The sequence below is a fragment of the Oryx dammah genome, unplaced genomic scaffold, assembly GCF_014754425.2.
Source record: "Oryx dammah isolate SB20612 unplaced genomic scaffold, SCBI_Odam_1.1 HiC_scaffold_25, whole genome shotgun sequence".
NCBI lineage: Eukaryota > Metazoa > Chordata > Mammalia > Artiodactyla > Bovidae > Oryx > Oryx dammah.
The window spans coordinates 39,297,882-39,318,645 of record NW_024070209.1 but is presented as its reverse complement, the minus strand read 5'-3'; the positions used below and the strand labels follow the sequence as shown (position 1 = coordinate 39,318,645).

The following is a 20,764-nucleotide window of genomic DNA, read 5'->3' as shown; positions in this document are numbered from 1 at the left end:
GAATGGCTGCGATCCAAAAGTCTACAAGCAATAAATGCTGGAGAGGGTGTGGAGAAAAGGGAACGCTCTTACACCGTTGGTGGGAATGCAAACTAGTACAACCACTATGGAGAACAGTGTGGAGACTGCTTAAAAAACTGGAAATAGAACTGCCTTATAACCCAGCAATCCCACTGCTGGGTATATACACCGAGGAAACCAGAACTGAAAGAGACACGTGTACCCCAATGTTCATCGCAGCAGTGTTTATAATAGCCAGGACATGGAAGCAACCTAGATGTCCATCAGCAGATGAATGGATAAGAAAGTTGTGGTACATATACACAATGGAGTATTAGTCATTAAAAGGATACATTTGAATCAGTTCTAATGAGGTGTATGAAACTGGAGCCTATTATACAGAGTGAAGTAAGCCAAAAAGAAAAACACCAATACAGTATACTAACACATATATATGGAATTTAGAAAGATGGTAACGATAACCCTGTATGTGAGACAGCAAAAGAGACACAGATGTGTAGAACAGACTTTTGGACTCTGAGGGAGAGGGAGAGGGTGGGATGATTTGGGAGAATGGCATTGAAACATGTATAATATCATATAAGAAACGAATCACCATTGTAGGTTCGATGCAGGATACAGAATGCTTGGGGCTGGTGCACTGGGATGACCCAGAAAGATGGTATGGGGAGGGAGGTGGGAGAGGGGTTCAGGATTGGGAACACGTGTACACCCATGGTAGATTCATGTTGATGTATGGCAAAACCAATACAGTATTGTAAAGTAAAATAAACTTAAAAAAAATAAATAAAATAAATCATCTCAAAAAAAAGTGTGTTTTGTAGGGACCCATGTGTACAACCTCCTCATCTTACACATTAGAAGCTCCAAAATACTAAAGGATTTATCCACAATATAAAGTTTGAAGGAAAGTTAAGATGAGCTCTAAGGGTATTGTCAAATATTCTGAGAACTTCTTTCCTCTGGTTCAACGTATGAAAATTGAATTTTAATTCTTAGCAATTGGTAACTGCTGGTCAGCTTGTCTAAATTACAGCTTCCCAGTTTCAGTTCTCTTGGTGTTTATGCAATATGAAGATGAATGCCAAAACTGTTTTCACTATCTCTTGTCATACTGACAACCTACAGTACACTGAGTAAATATACCAGTGACAAAAATGCTTTATCTCAAGTAGGCTTGTCTGTCTAGATTGAAGAATAAATAAAGCTACCAGACTTTATCAAGTTAAGAGAAAAACTCAGAATTTATAAATAAGATATATTTAGCAATAATTATCAACATTAAATGACTCTTCAACTTTTGAAATGTGAATATCAAGCGACTTTAACTTAGAAATGTTAGATTCATAAAATAGTAACTTACACATGCTAGGAATAGATCTCTTACCAAAAGAAATATGTTTATATTTGCACTTTTCTTTGATTTCAAGACATCAGCTAAGCCCTAATGCACTTTCATTTATCTTTAGAAAAGAGGCAGGAACTATTTATCTTATAAAGCTTTCTTAATTCTATATTTATTAACTGTCCAGTTTAGCACTCACAAATGAATCAGCATTATCTTTGGGCCTGATATTGGTTTTCTAAAATTTTTTATTGAAAAGTTTTATTCTTTATCAGTAAGTAAGTAAGTATTACTCATTCAGTTGTGTCTTAAGTCTTTGTGACTCCATGGGCTGTAAGCTGCTAGGCTCCTTTGTCCATGGTATTCTACATGGAAGAATAGTGGAATGGGTACCCATTCCCCTCTCCAGGGGATTATATTTGCCTTCAAAGTAGCAATTAACAACAACAAAAATACATCAAGAATGTTAAAGGTAGTAGGAATAAAAAGTGATCAGTGTCTTGCCTAGTGGCTCAGTGGTGAAAAATCCACCTGCATGGATGAGGGTTCAATCCCTGATCCAGGAAGATATCACATCCTGTGGAGCAACCAAGCCCAGATGCCACTACTACTGAGCCTGTGCTCTAGAGCCTGGGAGCTGCAACTACTGAGCCCATGTGCTATACATCTAGAGCCCTTGCTCTGCAACCAGAGAAGCCACAATGAGAAGCCTGCACGCGGCAACTAGAGAAAAGCCTGCTCAGCAACACAGCCAAACATAATTAATTACTTATTGAAAAAAAAGTTATCAGGTCCCACTTGGATATCTATTATTTATAGATACAAATTGCTGTTCATCTGTTGCCAGGCTGAAAATCTCGGAAGGTTGATTAGCACCAGAACTAGTCTTGAGAATTACTTACATGGTATGAATTGAGGTAGTCTGGTCAGAGCTATCTGTTCCCACATGGTTCCACTGCTGAGCTACCCACTAGCTGAGACTCCAGCATGAAAGCTTTAGAGATAATACATATAAATGTTAAGAAAAGAAAAGCTTGATCTAGCAGCCTTGGATTCTGGGTTATAAAGTTTTCACCAATAATGATTTTTGTTGCTTTAAACAAATCTTTATTTTCTATTGGAGTATTTAGTTGATTATTTTCTGTTACTCTGGACATGAAACTTTATATCTTGTATTCTCCATTTCCCTTCTGAAAAGGCTTCTTTGAGTTTTATTACTCTACTCCTAGCACTCTAGATGATGATGCTAAAACTCGCAGTCTTTGTTCCTGGAACTTGCATTACTCTGTTGTGGGATTACCTTCTATCTTCCCTGCCATAGATAAAATTCATATGCCAAATTTGGAACTTATTTTAAATATTTGTATAGCTTTTAAACCCTGTGAACAAGGAATGAGATTTTGCTTACCAAAAAACATACCTTTTTTTCAGAGATAATACATCCTCCACTTTATGTGCTTTACAGTTTATAAAACATTTAATACATATCACTGAAGGTTCTTACTCCTTGGAAGAAGAGTTATGACCAGCCTAGATAGCATATTCAAAAGCAGAGACATTACTTTGCCGACTAAGGTCTGTCTAGTCAAGGTAATGGTTTTTCCTGTGGTCATGTATGGATGTGAGAGTTGGACTGTGAAGAAGGCTGAGCGCTGAAGAATTGATGCTTTTGAACTGTGGTGTTGGAGAAGACTCTTGAGAGTCCCTTGGACTGCAAGGAGATCCACCCAGTCCATTCTGAAGGAGATCAACCCTGGGATTTCTTTGGAAGGAATGATGCTAAAGCTGAAGCTCCAGTACTTTGGCCACCTCATGTGAAGAGCTGACTCATTGGAAAAGACTCTGATGCTGGGAGGGACTGGGGGCAGGAGGAGAAGGGGACGACCGAGGATGAGATGGCTGGATGGCATCACGGACTCGATGGACTTGAGTCTGCGTGAACTCCGAGAGATGGTGATGGACAGGGAGGCCTGGCGTGCTGAGATTCATGGGGTTGCAAAGAGTCGGACACGACTGAGCGACTGAACTGAACTGAAGGTTCTTATATCCCTAGTAGATATTAAAATGATTTTATGGAAGCTGAATTTGAAGACTAGTGAATGGATGCCTAAAATCATCCATTAGTGAGAGGTGCAGCTCATCCAGCTACCGTGCTTCCCTACCACACCATCTTAGGCCACACCAGTAAGTGTTAGTTGTTTCAAAAATAGGAACTTCTGAAATCACATATTAGCGCTTAGATTTTTTTTTTAATATCTGTGTTTAATAGTAAGGGAAACGAATATGACTCGATATTTTATTTTGATTGAACATGAGCAAATGGGGCTTCCTTTGGGTATTTCTCTTATCTCCTCACTGTATTCATATGGAATTAACAGTGGTAGGTTGGGAAATTCTTTTATAAAAATACCTTTCTTGACTTTGAGGTATCGAAAGAGAATGGCTATGAATGAATATACTTGAAAGTGAGCAGTGCATTTTGTGAGATTTGAAATTCATCAAACTTAAGGTGCCTTACTTCTGAGCCTGTTCATGAAAGGACCTGAGTTTTATATATGATCAAAATTGAATCTGAAGAAAAGCTGTCTAAAATTCTCATTGCCACATTTCTAAAGTTAGAAAAAAGTTAGAAAATGACAATTCTTAGGAGGTTTAGGGAGGGGGTATGGGAGAAACATGGGTGTATGGAGCAAAGAAAATCAAAGTGAAACTTCATAGAGATCAGAAAATATTATTTTAGTTAAGAGAATAAATAAATCTTTAGGACTCAGCTTAATAAAGCTGATTAGTCAAATTTAAAATCTTTGGTTTTGGAATCACAACCGCAAGGATACGGGATAAATCCTAGCTCACAGTTCTGAGCAGCTTCTTAATCATTTTCAGCATCAGTTTCATCCACACAGTGAGAATATGAGATTATTAGAAATGATGCTTTGAAAATTAGGGAGAAAGTATGTAAAGGTACTAAAACATTGCTCTGGCAAACCTTTTATTTTTAAGTGCAAAAAAATCACCAGAGGTCTTATGAATAAAACTAGATTATCTATATAGAATATAGATTTTTTTGGTTGAAGAAAGGAGTAGGGGGATTTATTTTCACCATATATTATTTAGCTAAGTTTGAAATGTATACCATAAATATGCATTGCCTCATCAAAAGAGTGATTTTTAAAATTATGCAAACATTATAGGCTAAATCTCATGTTGAGATGTTGGGAATCTATAAAGTAATCAATGGAAATCAATATTTCTATGATCCCCTTATAGAAGTACTATAAAGGAATAAATGGCCTCCTAGCTGCACCTTTTGTTTCTCACTTACATCCCAGCTGAAAGCCTCCCATCAATTAATACAAATATGTACCTGAAAGCATTTTGTAAAATTCTTATATTTTTATTTTAAATTATCCTTAATCATTTTGAAAGGCAAATACTTTTGATATTCCATTTTATAGATAGGTATACATGCTGGACTTATAGATATTAATTCATTCAAAATCACATGGTAAGTAAAAGGGATGGGATTCAAACTTTGAAAACTTTCAAAATTTTATTATACTTTAAAAATAGAGCATATTTTTTTAGAACAGAAAGTATGGAGATTTCCCATATTCCTTGTCCCCATGCATGCATAGCTTCCCCATTATCAACACCCCTCACCACCATCGTATATTTGTTATAACTGATGTACCCACAGTGATATATCATAATTACCTGAAGTTCCCAAGTGGCAGGTTAAAAACCCACCTGCCAGTGCAGGAAACATAAAAGACCAGGGTTCGATCCCTGGGTCAGGAAGATCCCCTGGAGGAGGGAATGGCAACTCACTCCAGTATTCTTGCCTGGAGAATCCCATGGACAGAGAAGCCTGGTGGGCTACAGTCCATAGGGTCCCAAAGAGTTGGATATGACTGAAGTGACAGCATGCATGCATGTACTACCTGAAGTTTAAGCTTACATTAAAATTCATTCCTGGTGTTGTGCATTCTATGAGTTTGGGCAAATGTATCTATATAATGAAATATATACGTCATTATGGTATCATACAGGACATCTGCACTGCTCTAAAGCCCTGCTTTACCTACTCACATATCCTTTCCCCTTAAATCCTGGAAACCACTAAAAATATCTATAATTTTCTCTTTTTTCTGAATATCATCTAATTAGAATCATACAATATGTAAAATTTTTGGATTAGTTTCTTTCACTTAGTATTATGCATTTAACTTTCCTCCATGTCTTTTAACTTGATAGCTATTTCTCTTTAGTAGTAAATAATATTTCATTGTCTGGATGCACCACCATTTATCTATTCTCCTACTGATGGGCGTCATGGTCACTATAAAGCTGCAGTAAATATCCATATGCAGGTTTTTGTGTGGGTATACATTTTCAACTCTTTCAGGAAAATACCAAGGAGTGAATTTGCAGGATTCTATGGTAAGAGTATGTTTAGATTTGTAAAATACCACCAAACTGTCTTCCAAAATGGCTATCATTTTTCATTTCCACCAGAAATGAATGAGAACACGTGATGCTCCATACTTCACCAGCATCTGGTGTTGTCAGTTCTGGATTTCACCCATTTTCCTAGGCATGTAGTGGTATTTCATTGCTGTTTTCATTTGCATTTCTCTAACGATATATAATGTGAAGCATTTTTTCATATGTTTGTTTGCTGTCTGTAACTTTTAAATCTTTTTGACCACAAATCTGTGTATTAAAAACAAACAAAAGAAGTGTGCCACCGGATGTGAGGAATTAGTTCCCAAAATTGGAAGTGAGGGTTCAGAGGGCTAAGAAGCTGTGTAGAGAGCAGGCTGAAAATGGATGCTGGAGGACTTGGATCTCAGCAAATGGGCAGTTGTCCAATTACTGAACTTTCAGCAGGTGGACCTTTTAAAGTCATGATATTCTTTGGAAATGTTTTTATTATGTGAAAAATTAACTTTTGCCCAGTTATCCTCTTGAATTATTAGAGACACCTAATCTTACATTTTAATCTTGCATCTTAATCTGCTCAGAAATGATAAGGGGAAATAGTAGGATATATAACACAAGATGGACCAGGTGTTAATAACTGCCAATGATGGGTAATGGTGAAGGATTTTATTATATTCTTCTATTTCTACATATGGTTAAAGTTTTCTACAATAAATAATTTAAAATAAACATGCAGAGCAACATGATATTAAGATATTTAAAGTTTTTGAGATAAGACACAGTTTGTTCCTTTAGGAGAAGGAAATGGCAACTCACTCCAGTATTCTTCCCTGGAGAATCCCAGGGACAAAAGAGTCTGGTGGGCTGCTGTCTATGGGGTTGCACAGAGTAGGACATGACTGAAGTGACTTAGCAGCAGCAGCAGCAGTGTTCCTTTAATTGTTGGGTCATTTGCTAAGTGTTTTGAGTCATTTAAAATCATACAAAATAATATTTGAAGCTTCATGCTTTCAGTGTATGTTATATTGACAGAGGTATTTTCTGATTCCCTGGTGGCTCAGTGGTAAAGAATCCCCCTGTACCCTGAACCCAACAGTACTCCCCAAATTCATATATTGAAGCTCTAATTCCCAGGATTACTATATTTGGAGATAAGGCCTTTAAGAAGGTCATTAAGATTAAATGTGGCCATAAATGCCCTAATCCAGTGACTGATGTCATTACAACAAGAGGAAGAGACCCCAGAGATATACACAAAGGCCTTGTGAGGACAAAAAGAGAAGGCCTGTATCTGTGAGCGAAGGACAGAGGCTTTAGGAGAAACTAACCCTGCCAGCATCATGATTTCAGACTTGCAACCTTCAGAATATGGGAAAATAAATGCCTATTATTTAGGTCATTCAGTTGATGTTTGTTTGTTTGTTTGTTTCCTTTTTTAATGGCAGCCCCAGCTGACTAGTATACCAAAATAAAATGTTCAATGGAAATAAAATGAATTTATCCACATTAAGAAACATTTAGGGTCTATTTGCTCTACTAAAATTACAAATGAAGTTCAAGGCAATGCAGCATGTTCAGCATCTTCCATTTTGTTCCAGCTTCAAATCTTTCACTGATTATGTTCAGGGGTAATGAAGAGGCTATTAAGGTATTTTTAATGATCCATCATAAAATGATGTGATGAAAGAACCCCTCTTCATGGTGGAATGTAAATTTGGCTTACTGTAATAAAGTTGTGTTATTAATTAAGGTAGAAGCGCTGCATCTTATCTAGAGTTGCCTTTTCACTGTAACTTAATCTATACAACATTAGAAGTACTGACACATGAGAATTTTTGCCAAAAATGTAAATTCTGCTCCTCTGGAAACACCTCTGCCAACACAATATACACTAAAGGCATGAAACCTCAAATATTACGTTCTTATCTGATTTTAAATGTTTTAAAACACTTAGCAAATGACCCAACACCCAACAATTAAAGGAACACAGTTGTATCTTCTTGTCTCAAAAACTTTACTTATATATTTTATATCATGTCACTTTGAACATTTATTCTAAATTATTTATTATAGAAAGCTTTAACGATATATAGAAATAGGAGAATAATAAAATCCTTTAGCATTATCTATCATCAACAGTTATCTACACCTGGCCCATCTTGTGTTCTGTACCCTACTTACTTCCCCTTGTCATTCCTGCACAAGTGTAAGATGTATTATTTCATCTATACATATTTCAGTGTGTTTCTCTGAAAGTCAATAACCTTTTTAAAGATACCTGTGATGTCATTATTATTTGAAAAACTTAATAAATCCTTAATATCAGAAAAGGTCCATTGTTCAAATTTTTCCAACTTTCCCACAAATGCCACAGTTATTTTTATATTTAAAAAATCAGGAACCAAGTCAGTTATACACATTGCATTTAGTTAATATGTCTCTTTAGTATAAAAGATTCTGTAGCAGAATAAGTAGCTTTTTGCCCACTGCAAAATGGAAAGACCAACTGCTGAGGCAATAGTCTCTTCCAGAATGTAAAGGCTTCATTGCAGTGTGGCCAAATAAAGAGACAGGAAACAAAGTTAAGATGTGTTTCCTGGATAGGCAGTTGATTTGGGTATGTTATCTGGGAAGCAGGGAGCAAGAGGGGTAGGGGGCCCGGGAATGAATAGTGGAAAGCAAATTTTTAGTTTCAAGAGTTCACTATATAAATGTGACTGTTCTTCATACCTTGTCACGTGTTACGTTTGCAAAATGGGCAGGATCCATTATGAACCTTGTGGTAGGTTTTCATCTTTGAGGTGTAAAGCTCACATGTCATTCTAGTCCCTCAACGTGCCTGCAGCTGCATGAGGTTTAGTGAGGGGCTGTAAGTGAGTCATTTCTTTATCTGTGGTTTCTCCGGTACTCAGCAAAACAAGCTTGGTGTTCTCAACCTATCATTCTGTTTCTGCCTTATGTACCTTGTAACTTAGAGCTCATAGTGTCTGCTTCTGTCCATCTTTCCCTTTTTTTTAAATTACTTGCAACATATTTGTTGAATCAGAAATAAGATTCTCTGTCCAGCTGTCCCCTGGAGTTCAGCTTTTGCTGATTGCTTCTCTCCTGTGTCTTTTAACATACTCTTTGCTCTTTGTTAAAGAAGTTATTGAGAGGTCATGACCAGCAATTGACCTGTGAACTGGGCCTGGGTAGTCAGAGGCTCCTCTCCCTCTTCTCTGTCCTTCGAATGAATATATGTTCCACTCACTGATACCACAGCCGGAACCATTTTCAAGGATGCAAACTGGAGAGAGTAATTTACAATTGAGACCATCTAGACAGTACACATGACTGAATCCAGTTAAAGCCTCTATATAAACTTTTAAGATTCTGATGTTTAAGTGTGAAGATCTGCTTGTCTTGCAGCTGCCCAAGTCAAGCCTGGCAATTAAGTCCCCTTGCTTATTAAACTCTTTCTTGGATCTCTTCTTGCCCTCCATATATAGGGGCCAGTTTTAGGTCTCACCCACTAAATTCACAAGTTTGTAAACCAAAAGCCTTGTGTATTTTTCTATAGATTAGAAATGGAGGCTTGATGTGATTCAGATTTATTAATTTCTCTTTTTTGTAATACCATTTCATAGATAGTATTGTGTTTATAAAATGAGGCACATAAAGTCTGTCTTTCTTGTTTTCTGATGTTAAGAGTAACTGTTGATCAATATCTAGATTAATTAATTCATTACAGTATATAAAATGATATAATTCTGTCATATTATTTTCTAACCTGAAATTCTCCCTTAAAAATAAACTTCTCATATATTGCTTCATTATCCAAAAAGCACAGTGATGGTAGAAAAGAGTAGGATACATATTCAAATTTTTACATTTATTTCACAGCATAATGAGTCCATTTGCCAGCATCTTCAAATGATGAGCAATGAGCATTTTTTTATCATCATGATGAACTGTTACATTTACTCCATTTTATGTATTTAAATTATATTATTTTTGATGCTTGCATTTTTGAATCTTCAACAAGTGTGAAACTCTTTTAACTACTAAGTCCTTTGGCATGACCCTAGTAGAGGTCTTGAGATTTATTTATTTATTTTTTGGTACCTAAGGTAAAATGTTTCCATGCAGACATTATATAATCCTTGCTCTTTTTGAGAAACTTTGGTTCATTTTATAGGAAAATGATATACTAAGACCAAAGTCTGGGCACTAGAAATATCCTTTGCTTCCAGGTTGTCAGTGCTTTAGGAACTTTCCAATGGACATGGATTGGAAAAATACTTTAGAAAATTATGTTTAGTGGTTGTGTTTCAATTTAACAGCATGTTATTATTAATAAAATAAGTAGGCTTCAGCAGTACGTGAACCGTGAACTTCAGGATGTTGAAGCAGGTTTTAGAAAAGGCAGAGGAACCAGAGATCAAATTGCCAACATCCGCTGGATCATGGAAAAAGGAAGAGAGTTCCAGAAGAAAAAAACATCGATTTCTGTTTTATTGACTATGCCAAAGCCTTTGACTGTGTGAATCACAATAAACTGTGGAACATTCTGAGAGAGATGGGAATACCAGACCACCTAACCTGCCTCTTGAGAAACCTGTATGCAGGTCAGGAAGCAACAGTTAGAACTGGACATGGAACAACAAACAGACTGGTTCCAAATAGGAAAAGGAGTGCGTCACGGCTGTATATTGTCACCCTGCTTATTTAGCTTCTATGCAGAGTACATCATGAGAAGCGCTGGGCTGGAAGAAGTACAAGCTGGAATCAAGATTGTCAGGAGAAATATCAATAACCTCAGAGATGCAGATGATACCACCCTTATGGCAGAAAGTGAAGAAGAACTAAAAAGCCTCTTGATGAAAGTGAAAGAGGAGAGTGAAAAAGTTGACTTAAAGCTCAACATTCAGAAAACGAAGATCATGGCATCTGGTCCCATTACTTCATGGGAAATAGATGGGGAAACAGCGGAAACAGTGTCAGACTTTTTTTGAGGGGGCTCCAAAATCACTGTAGATGGTGATTGTAACCATGAAATTAAAAGACGCTTACTCCTTGGAAGGAAAGTTATGACCAACCTAGATAGCATATTCAAAAGCAGAGACATTACTTTGCCAACAAAGGTCCATCTAGTCAAGGCTATGGTTTTTCCTGTGGTCATGTATGGCTGTGAGAGTTGGACTGTGAAGAAAGCTTAGTGCCAAAGAATTGATGCTTTTGAACTGTGGTGTTGGAGAAGACTCTTGAGAGTCCTTTGGACTGCAAGGAGATCCAACCAACCATTCCTCTTTAAAGGAGATCAGTCCTGGGTGTTCCTTGGAAGGAATGATGCTAAAGCTGAAGCTCCAGTACTTTGGCCACCTTATGCAAAGAGTTGACTCATTGGAAAAGACTCTGATGCTGGGAGGGGTTGGGGGCAGGAGGAGAAGGGGACGACAGAGGATGAGATGGCTGGATGGCATCTCAGACTCAATGGACATAAGTTTGAGTGAACTCCGGGAGTTTGTGATGGACAGGGAGGCCTGGCGTGCTGCGATTCATGGGGTCGCAAAGAGTCAGACACGACTGAGTGACTGAACTGAACTGAAATGAGAGATATGTATGTATACATATTTGTGCATATATATATATACCCACACACATATCTATTTATTTATCTGCTTTAGCCTAATTCCTGGATACCTTAGGTAAATAATTAGAAATACTCTTTCCCTATTTCTGTTTTGTATTCTTTTTCTCCCTTTGTCTTCCCCTCCTCTCCTGTTTTCTCTTACAAATCAGGAAAGTTAGAAAACTTATTACTCCAGTATAGTCGAGAAATTATGACCAAGGTTATAGCAGTTACATTTGGAACGTATCTGGAAGGTAGAACCAGCAGCATTTGATGATGAATGGAATGTAAGTGTAGAATGAGGGAATGGGAGAAAACAAAAATAACTGTAGTTTTTGACAAAAGCACATGGTGAATTGAGATGCCACTTACTGAAATAGGAAAGACTGGAGGAGAAATCCATTTGATGGGGAAGAGGGACTTAGAATTATTTGGACTTACCAAGTTTGATTTGCCCATTAGACCTCCAAGATTGAATATTAAATACAATTGGATAGAGCCCCAACTAGAAAATAAACTCTAAGAAGATAGCTATTTTCATTTATTTCATTCAATACTATGGTTCAGACAGTAGAATCAGCTTGCAATGAGGGAGACCTAATCTTGATCCCTGTGTTGGGAAGGTCCCCTGAAAAAGAGTATGGCTACCCACTCCATTATCCTTGCCTGGAGAATTCCATGTACAGACAAGCCTGGTGGGTTATAGTCCATGGGGTCACAAAGACTTGGACATGACTGAGCAACTTTCACTTTTTCACTGTATCTTCAAAGCTTGAAAGAGGTGCATAATAGATGTCCAGTAGATATTCACTGAGTGAATAAGCAAACAAAAATAAATGTGAAAAATATATCTCAGAACTTAAAATATGTCTCTTCTTATTCCAAATGGACACCTCTCCAATCCATGTAATTTTAATATTCTATTTAATCTTTATACAGCTTCAGTTAACAACAATACTGATAAAATAGCCATTTAATTCCTAATGGAAGAGAATAAGCAACAGGCAAATGGAAGTTATGGGTCAAATCAACTATTTATATTTAAAGCCTTTGTTATCTTTATACTTGGTAGTTTGTCACTTTATATATATAAAAATAGATATATATATAAATAGATATAAATAGATATAATAGATATCTATTTAATATATAATATATATTATATATCTATTTAATATATAATATATATTATTTAATGTAATATATAATAGATATAAATAGATATTTTTATAGATATATACATATATTGGCTTCCCAAAGTCAAATATGAAAGACAAAGGGAAACAAATGAAGGCTTTGTAAGGGGTTAATGGGTTCTCACTTTGATTTGACTGTAGTTAATTATCAGCCCCTGGGTATTTCAAAGTATGTGACCAGGACACAGTAGCAGAAAGTGGCTTTTTACCTACTCAGATTATTTTTGGCCTTGCTCTACTGGTATAAGATGGTTTTCTGTGTATTGTATCCTGTTTTAACGATTTCATGAAACTTATACTTGATTTGCAAATAATTTCTGACATGACAACAAAGATGATACATTTATTGTCCTTTTGTTCTTATTTTCTTTGGGAATTCCTTGGCAATCTTCTGTTTGGGACATGGTACTGTAACTGACAGAGTCCAGGTACTATCCCTGAACTGGTACTATCCCTGGTTGGAGAACTAAGATCCAACAAGCTGCACAGCACAGCCAAATTAAAAACAAAACAAAACAAATAGACAAAAAAAATTCCTTTGGCTTTCTTTCTGGCCTCAGAATTTTAGAGAGAAGTGTGTTATTGTTTCTACAACTTGCCAAAGCAAATGTTGGAAAAAATTAGATTGGCATTTATTCTAGTACACTCATTGCATTATCATTTAAAGCTAGATTAGCCATTGCAGTCTTGGCAGTGAAAAACAAGCCATTATTTTTAAACAGTAACATAAGTGATCAGTTACAATTAACTGTAGTCAAGAAGCAACAGTTAGAATTGGACATGGAACAGCAGCCTGGTTCCAAATTGGGAAAGCAGTATGTCAAGGTTGTATATTGTCACCCTGCTTATTTAACTTCTATGCAGAGTACATCATGAGAAACGCTGGACTGGAAGAAACAGAAGCTGGGCTGGATGAAGCATAAGCTGAAATCAAAATTTCTGGAAGAAATATCAATAAATTCAGATTCACAGATGATACCACTCTATTGGCAGAAAGCAAAGAAGAGCTAAAGGCTTTTGATGAAAATGAAAGAGAGTGAAAAAGTTGGCTTAAAACTCAACATTCAGAAAATGAAGATCATGGCATCTGGTCCCATCACTTCATGGCAAATAGATGGGGAAACAATGGAAACAGTGATGGAGTTTGTTTTTTGGGGCTCCAAAATCACTGCAGATGGTGACTGCAGCCATGAAATTAAAAGATGCTTGCTCCTTGGAAGAAAAGTTATGACCAATCTAGACAGCATATTAAAAAGCAAAGACATTACTTTGCCAACAAATGTCCGACCAGTAAAAGCTATGGTTTTTCCAGTAGTCTTGTATGGATGTGAGAGTTGGACTGTAAAGAAAGCTGAGCACCAAAGAATTGATGGTTTTGAACTGTGGTGTTGGAGAAGACTCTTGAGTCCCTTGGACTGCAAGAAGATCCAGCCAGTCTATTCTAAAGGAAATCAGTCCTGAATAATCATTGGAAGGACTGATGCTGAGGCTTAAATTCCCATTGTTTTGCCCCCTGATGCGAAGAAGTGACTCATTGCAAAAGACCCTGAGGCTGGGAAAGATTGAAGGCCTGAGGAGAAGGGGACAAGAGATGATGAGATGGTTGGATAGCATCACTGACTCAATGGACATGAGTTTGAGTAAGCTCCAGCAGTTATTGATGGACAGGTAGACCTGGTGTGCTGCAGTCCATAGGGTTGCAAAGAGTCAGACATGACTGAGCGACTGAACTGTACTGATGAGTGGTCAGAGATGGTGACACTCAGATATGCATGAACAAAAGTTCTCATTTAGGAAGAGAATGTGAATTATGTGCTTTTATTCAACACACGGTTTCCAGGTGCTTTATTATCCTATGAGTCTGAGATCCTAGATTTAATTTGATATTACCTTGAATTGTTATCCATAGGAGCTGCTGTGATATTGAATAATTTGTAATAAGATTTATCAAAATTTGTACAGATTCCTGCAAGGTACTGAAGTAAACTACAATCATGAATGAAATGTTAAGGTAATATTATGCCACTATGATTGTATTCATTATTTGTGAGTATGCTGTAATCAATGCATCTTGAGTTGAATTCTGAGAAAAATTTTATTTTTAAATTGCATATTTTATAAATTTATTCTCAAATATGCAAGTTAATCTAGTAGCAATGAGCTTCTTATAAGGAAATTTATACAGCTGGTAATTCAGAATTTCAGGAATCTTCTCCATATTTATGCTACTATCCAGTTGTACCAAGTGTATCAAATTAATATTCAATTCATTTAGGTTTTTGATGCACTTTTCAGCCCTGTAAAGGTCTTGGTATCATAACTTTTTTTATGTTTTCCTCATACATGTTCCTCAGAGGTATAATGTAAAATTATTTGTTAACTACAAACCAAATAATCTATCCTTTTAGAGGTAATTTTTCAATCTTTTTTGTAGATTTAAGGTCAAACAACTCTCAAAAGGCTTGAATCCCTAAGATCATTATACTGCATTTAAAAATCAGTTAATGATATGCATATTAATTGCAGCCTTTATTTTAAACATTTTTTTTTCATGTGAGCTCAGGCCCTCTTACAATGAAGAAAAGTACAATTTTATGTAAATGCATTAACATATGATGAATATGCCCAGGGGTGGGAGGAAAAGAAACATGAATGTTGAGACCTAAAGACATTTGTCAGATCAAGTGGAGTTAGAAGAGGAATACTAAGAAAGAGGAAAAATCAAAAGGAGACACAAGAAGACAAGTCTGATTAGTATGATTTTTTTTTAAGAATTTTTTTATTTTTTTAATGAGGATGATTTTTTAAGGTCTTCATTGAATTTGTTACAATGTTGCTTCTGTTTTATGTTTTGTTTTTTTGGTCCCAATGCATATGGATTCTTAGTACACTGACCAGGGATTGAACCCTCTGCATTGGAAGGCAAAGTCTTAACCACTGGACTGCCAGAAAAGTCCCTGATTAAGTTGATCTTTGAAGATGAAGGCAAGAATCCTCTTTTTTGTAATTCTCAGCAGAACATGGATTCTAGTTTCTATAGTTCACAGAATATTTGTTTCTACTAATGAAGATCAGCCTATGTATATTAGTGGAGATTGGAATAAAGCAAATATGAATTTGCTGGTTCATTCTATCTTCTTCCCCATCTTCTTTCACTGTTACAGAGAACTAAATGGGATATGTATAACATCTCATTGTATTTATTTCATTTGCCCTCAGAGTAATTTCAAATGAAGTTTGAAATGACTAAAAATACCTAAGCTTTTTCTTGAATCATTTAAATAGAATTATAGGAAAATATTGTATTTATATTTTGCAAATATATATTATTTTCTAAATTGCCATGCCCTTGCAATGTTTTATGTGTTTGTGTATATCTTTTTTTTTTTAAATTTTAGCCTCTAAGCTAAAAAATCAAAAATAATATTATAGTGGTGGATGAAGTTATCACCCTGCTAATATCATATGTTGGCTCAGATAATAAAGACTCACCTGCAATGTGGGAGATCTGGGTTCAGTCCCTGTGTTGGGAAGATCCCCTGGAGAGAGCATGGCAACGCACTCCAGTATTCTTGCCTTGAGAATCTCAGTGGGCAGAAGAACCTGGTGGGCTACAGTCTGTGGGGTCATGAAGAGTCAGACATGACTGAGTGGCTGAGTACACAGCATGTAGTATCATACGGCTGATATAAAGAAGCATGCATTATTGTTTTTCAAATCTTCAGGTTAAGTTTATGAATTATGAAAAAGGAAATATTGCACCCATACACCAAAGTGGGGAATGTAGATAAACTTAGTTGATTCTTCAGTGAGGGTTAGCTTCATTGTTTGTTAAAGTTCAGGTTAAAAAAATGCACATTTTACACATAGCCATTTATGAGACAATTTTGATTACTCTCACCACTTGTTTAGAAAATAGAATTGACAATTGAAACATGAAAGAGGTTAAGAGTTAAGTAAATTGACTTTAAAATGATTTTGGATATGGTTACTGATTGTTTCCTATCTTGAACAATGATTAAGTTGAAGATTAAAATATCAACTTTATTTTTTTTAATATAAATTTATTTATTTTAATTGGAGGTTAATTACTTTACAATATTGTATTGGTTTTGCCATATATCAACATGAATCCACCACAGGTATACATGTGTTCCCCATCCTGAACCCGTCTCCGTCCTCCCTCCCCATACCATCCCTTTGTATGTGAGACAGCAAAAGAGACACAGATGTATAGAACAGTCTTTTGAACTCTGTGGGAGAGGGCGAGGGTGGGATGATTTGGGAGAATGGCCTTGAAACATGTATAAAATATCAACTTTAAAATGATATTATTGCCTTGATATGTTCTAGAAGTGAGTTGGATGATTAAAAATGGGTATTTCTACTACAAGATTTTAGAATTATGTAATTATTTACAGAGGCACTTAAGGTGACCTTTCACTATTAGGAGGAACTCCTGCCTGTTTTAATAAGAGTAAGTAATTTAACCTGCCAGAGAAACTTGATGAAAGAATTTCAGAATCTATGGCTTTCAAATCCTTCAAGGTTTATTAGTCTCTGTACCCTGACACAGCAACAAGCTGATAACTATAATGCATTAGTTTTCAGTGAAGAAGGTATTTAAAAGCTGAATAGCCACAAAAAGAGCTTATAATATTTTAGGAGAATGATAATTTTTATAGTACCATACAAACATGTAATCCAAATGTTGCTCATTAGTTCTAATCCTTTTAGCTAGCATTGTAATATTATAAGCTATTTTGCAGCTATTCAGCTTTTAAATACCCTCTTAACTGGAAAGCAATGCATTATACTTATCAGCTTGTTGCTATGTCAGGGTACAGAGACTAATAAACCTTGAAGGATTTAGAAAGCCATAGATTGAAATTCTTTCATCTACTGTGAGCAAGAATCCCTTAGAAGAAATGGAGTACCCATCATAGTCAATAAAACAGCCTGAAATGCAGTTCTTGGATGCAATCTCAAAAATGACAGAATAATCTCTGTTTGTTTCCAAGGCAAACCTTTCAATATCACAGTAATCCATGCCTATGCTCTGACCCGTAATGCTGAAGAAGCTGAAATTGAACGTTTCTATGAAGACCTACAAGACCTTCTAGAATGAACACCCAAAAAAGATGTCCTTTTCATCAAGGGGACTGAAATGCAAAAGAGATGTGTCCAGAGATACCTGGAGTAACAGGTAAATTTGGCCTTAGAGTACAGAATGAAGCAGGGCAAAGGCTAATAGGGTTTTGCCAAGAGAATGCATTGGTCACAGCAAACACTCTCTTCCAACAACACAAGAGAAGACTCCACAAATGTACATCACCAGATGGTCAAAACTGAAATCAGATTGATTATACTCTTTGAGAATAAAGATGGAGAAGCTCTATACAGTCAGCAAAAACAAGAGTGGGAGCTGACTGTGGCTCAGATCATGAATTCCTTATGGCTGAATTCAGACTCAAATTGAATGAAGTAGGGAAAACCACTAGACAATTCAGGTATGACCTAAATCAAATCCCTTATGAATATACAGTGGAAGTGACAAATAGATTCAAGGGATTAGATCTGATAGAGTGCCTGAAAAACTGTGGACAGAGGTTCATGGCATTGTACAGGAGGCAGTGATCAAGACCATCCCCAAGAAAAAGAAATTCAAAAATGCAAAATGGTTGTCTGAGGAGGCCTGACAAATAGCTGCAAAAGAAGGGAAGTGAAAGGCAAAGGAGAAAAGGAAAGATACCCATTTGAATGCAGAGTTCCAAAGAATAGCAAGGAGAGATAAGAAAGCCTTCTTCAGCGATCAATGCAAAGAAATAGAGGAAAACAACAGAATGGGAAAGACTAGAGATCTCTTCAAGAAAATTAGAGATACCAAGGGAACATTTCATGCAAAGATGAGCACAAAAAAGACAGAAATGGTATGGACCTAACAGAAGCAGAAGATATTAAGAGGTGGCAAGAATACACAGAAGAACTATACAAAAAGATCTTAATGGCCCAGATAATCACGATGGTGTGATCTCTCACCCAGAGCCAAACATCATGGAATGTGAAGTCAAGTGGGCCTTAGGAAGTATCACTATGAACGAAACTAGTGGAGGTGATGGAATTCCAGTTGACCTGTTTCAAATCCTAAAAGATGATGCTTTGATAGTGCTGCACTCAACATGCCAGCAAATTTGGAAAACTCAGCAGTGACCACAGGACTGGAAAAGGTCAGTTTTCATTCCAATCCCAAAGAAAGGCAATGCTAAAAACTCTTCAAACTGCTGAACAATTGCACTCATCTCTCACACTAGTAAAGTAATACTCAAAATTCTCCAAGCCAGGCTTCAACAATACGTGAACTATGAACTTCCAGATGTTCAAGCTGGATTTAGAAAAGGCAGAGGAACCAGAGATCAAATTGCCAACATGTTGGATCATTGAGAAAGCAAGAGAATTCCAGAAAAAAACATCTACTTCTTTTTTATTGACTATGCCAAAGCTTTGACTGTGTGGATCACAACAAACTGTGGAAAATTACCTTCAAGAGATGGGAATACCAGACCACCTGACCTGCCTCCTGAGAAATCTATATGCAGATCAAGAAGCAACAGTTAGAACTGGACATGGAACAACAGAATGGTTCCAAATTGGGTAAGGAGTATGTCAAGGCTATATATTGTCACCCTGCTTAGTTAACAGATATGCCTTGTACATCATGAGAAATGCTGGACTGATAAAGCACAAGCTGCAATTAAGATTGCTGGGAGAAATATCAGTAACCTCAGATATGCAGATGACACCACCCTTATGGCAGAAAGCAAAGAAGAACTAAAGATCCTCTTCATGAAAGTAAAAGAGGAAAGTGAAAAAGTTGACTCAAGACATAACATTCAGAAAACTAAGATCATGGTCCCATCACTTTATGGCAAATAGATTGGGAAACAATGGAAACAGTGACAGACTTTATTTTGGGGGCTCCAAAATCACTGTAGATGGTGACTGCAGCCATGAACTTAAAAGACGGTTGCTCCTTGGAAAAAAAGCTATGACCAACCTGGACAGCATATTAAAAAGCAGACATTACTTTGCCAACAAAGGTACATCTAGTCAAAGCTATGGTTTTTCCTGTGGTCATGTATGGATGTGAGAGTTGGACTATAAAGAAAGCTGAGCGGTGAAGAATTGATGCTTTTGAACTGTGGTGTTGGAGAAGACTCTTGAGATTCCCTTGGACTGCAAGGAGATCTAACCAACCAATCCCAAAGGAAATCAGTCCTAAATATTCATTGGAAGAACTGATGCTGAAGCTGAAACTTCAATAGTTTGGCCACCTGACGTGAAGAACTGACTCATTGGAAAAGGCCCTGATGCTGGGAAAGATTAAGGATGGGAGGAGAAAGGGACAGCGTAGGATGAGATGGTTGGATGGCATCACCGACTCATTGGACATGAGTTTTAGTAAACTCCGGGAGTTGCTGATGGACAGGGAAGCCTGGTGTGCTACAGTCCATGGGGTCGCAAAGAGCCTGACACGACTGTGCGACTAAAGTGAACTGAACTAAACTTTTAAACTAAAATTGAAACTGAATAAGCCAGATTCAGTTCCTGTTTTTTATTGTTTCCCATAAAATCAATGCTGACTTAAATAGAATGCTAAGCAAAAGAACTTTTAATTTGGGGAAATTATATTTATCCTGTTCGAGTGCCAGTGTGAAGGAAGAATGGGGGGGCAAAGAATAGAATATTATATTTGAAATGTTTTGCTGATTTAAAATCTAGTCATTTCATTAGCTATCTATAAATCAAGGCAATCTTTCAATAGAAATGTGAGTCACTCTTCAGCTGAGTGAAGGACCTAACTGCAAACACAGTAGTAGGTATATAAACCCCTAGAGTTCCCAGAGGGTCTCTGTGCTTCAAATGATGTCAGAGTTATCCCAGTGAGTTAGCTCTCAGAGCAGTTTGCACCATGCTCCAATTTATAGCATAATTCTGTAGAAGAAAAACATCTTGAGGAGAGAGGTAGAATGTAGTGGGTATTCATTTGGCAGAGGATTAACCTCTTTATAGGTATAAGAGTGCTAAGGGACTGAAATGTATGACTTGCATATGAGCCCCCACCTCTTCTGACAACCTTCCCCAAACAGC

General features: G+C 36.7%; 1 pseudogene; it reads left to right on the top strand.

The window, feature by feature from the left end:
- Nucleotides 1–6,192: 6,192 nt before the first annotated feature.
- Nucleotides 6,193–7,537, top strand: LOC120851838 (annotated as a pseudogene).
- The last annotated feature ends 13,227 nt before the right edge of the window (nt 7,538–20,764 follow it).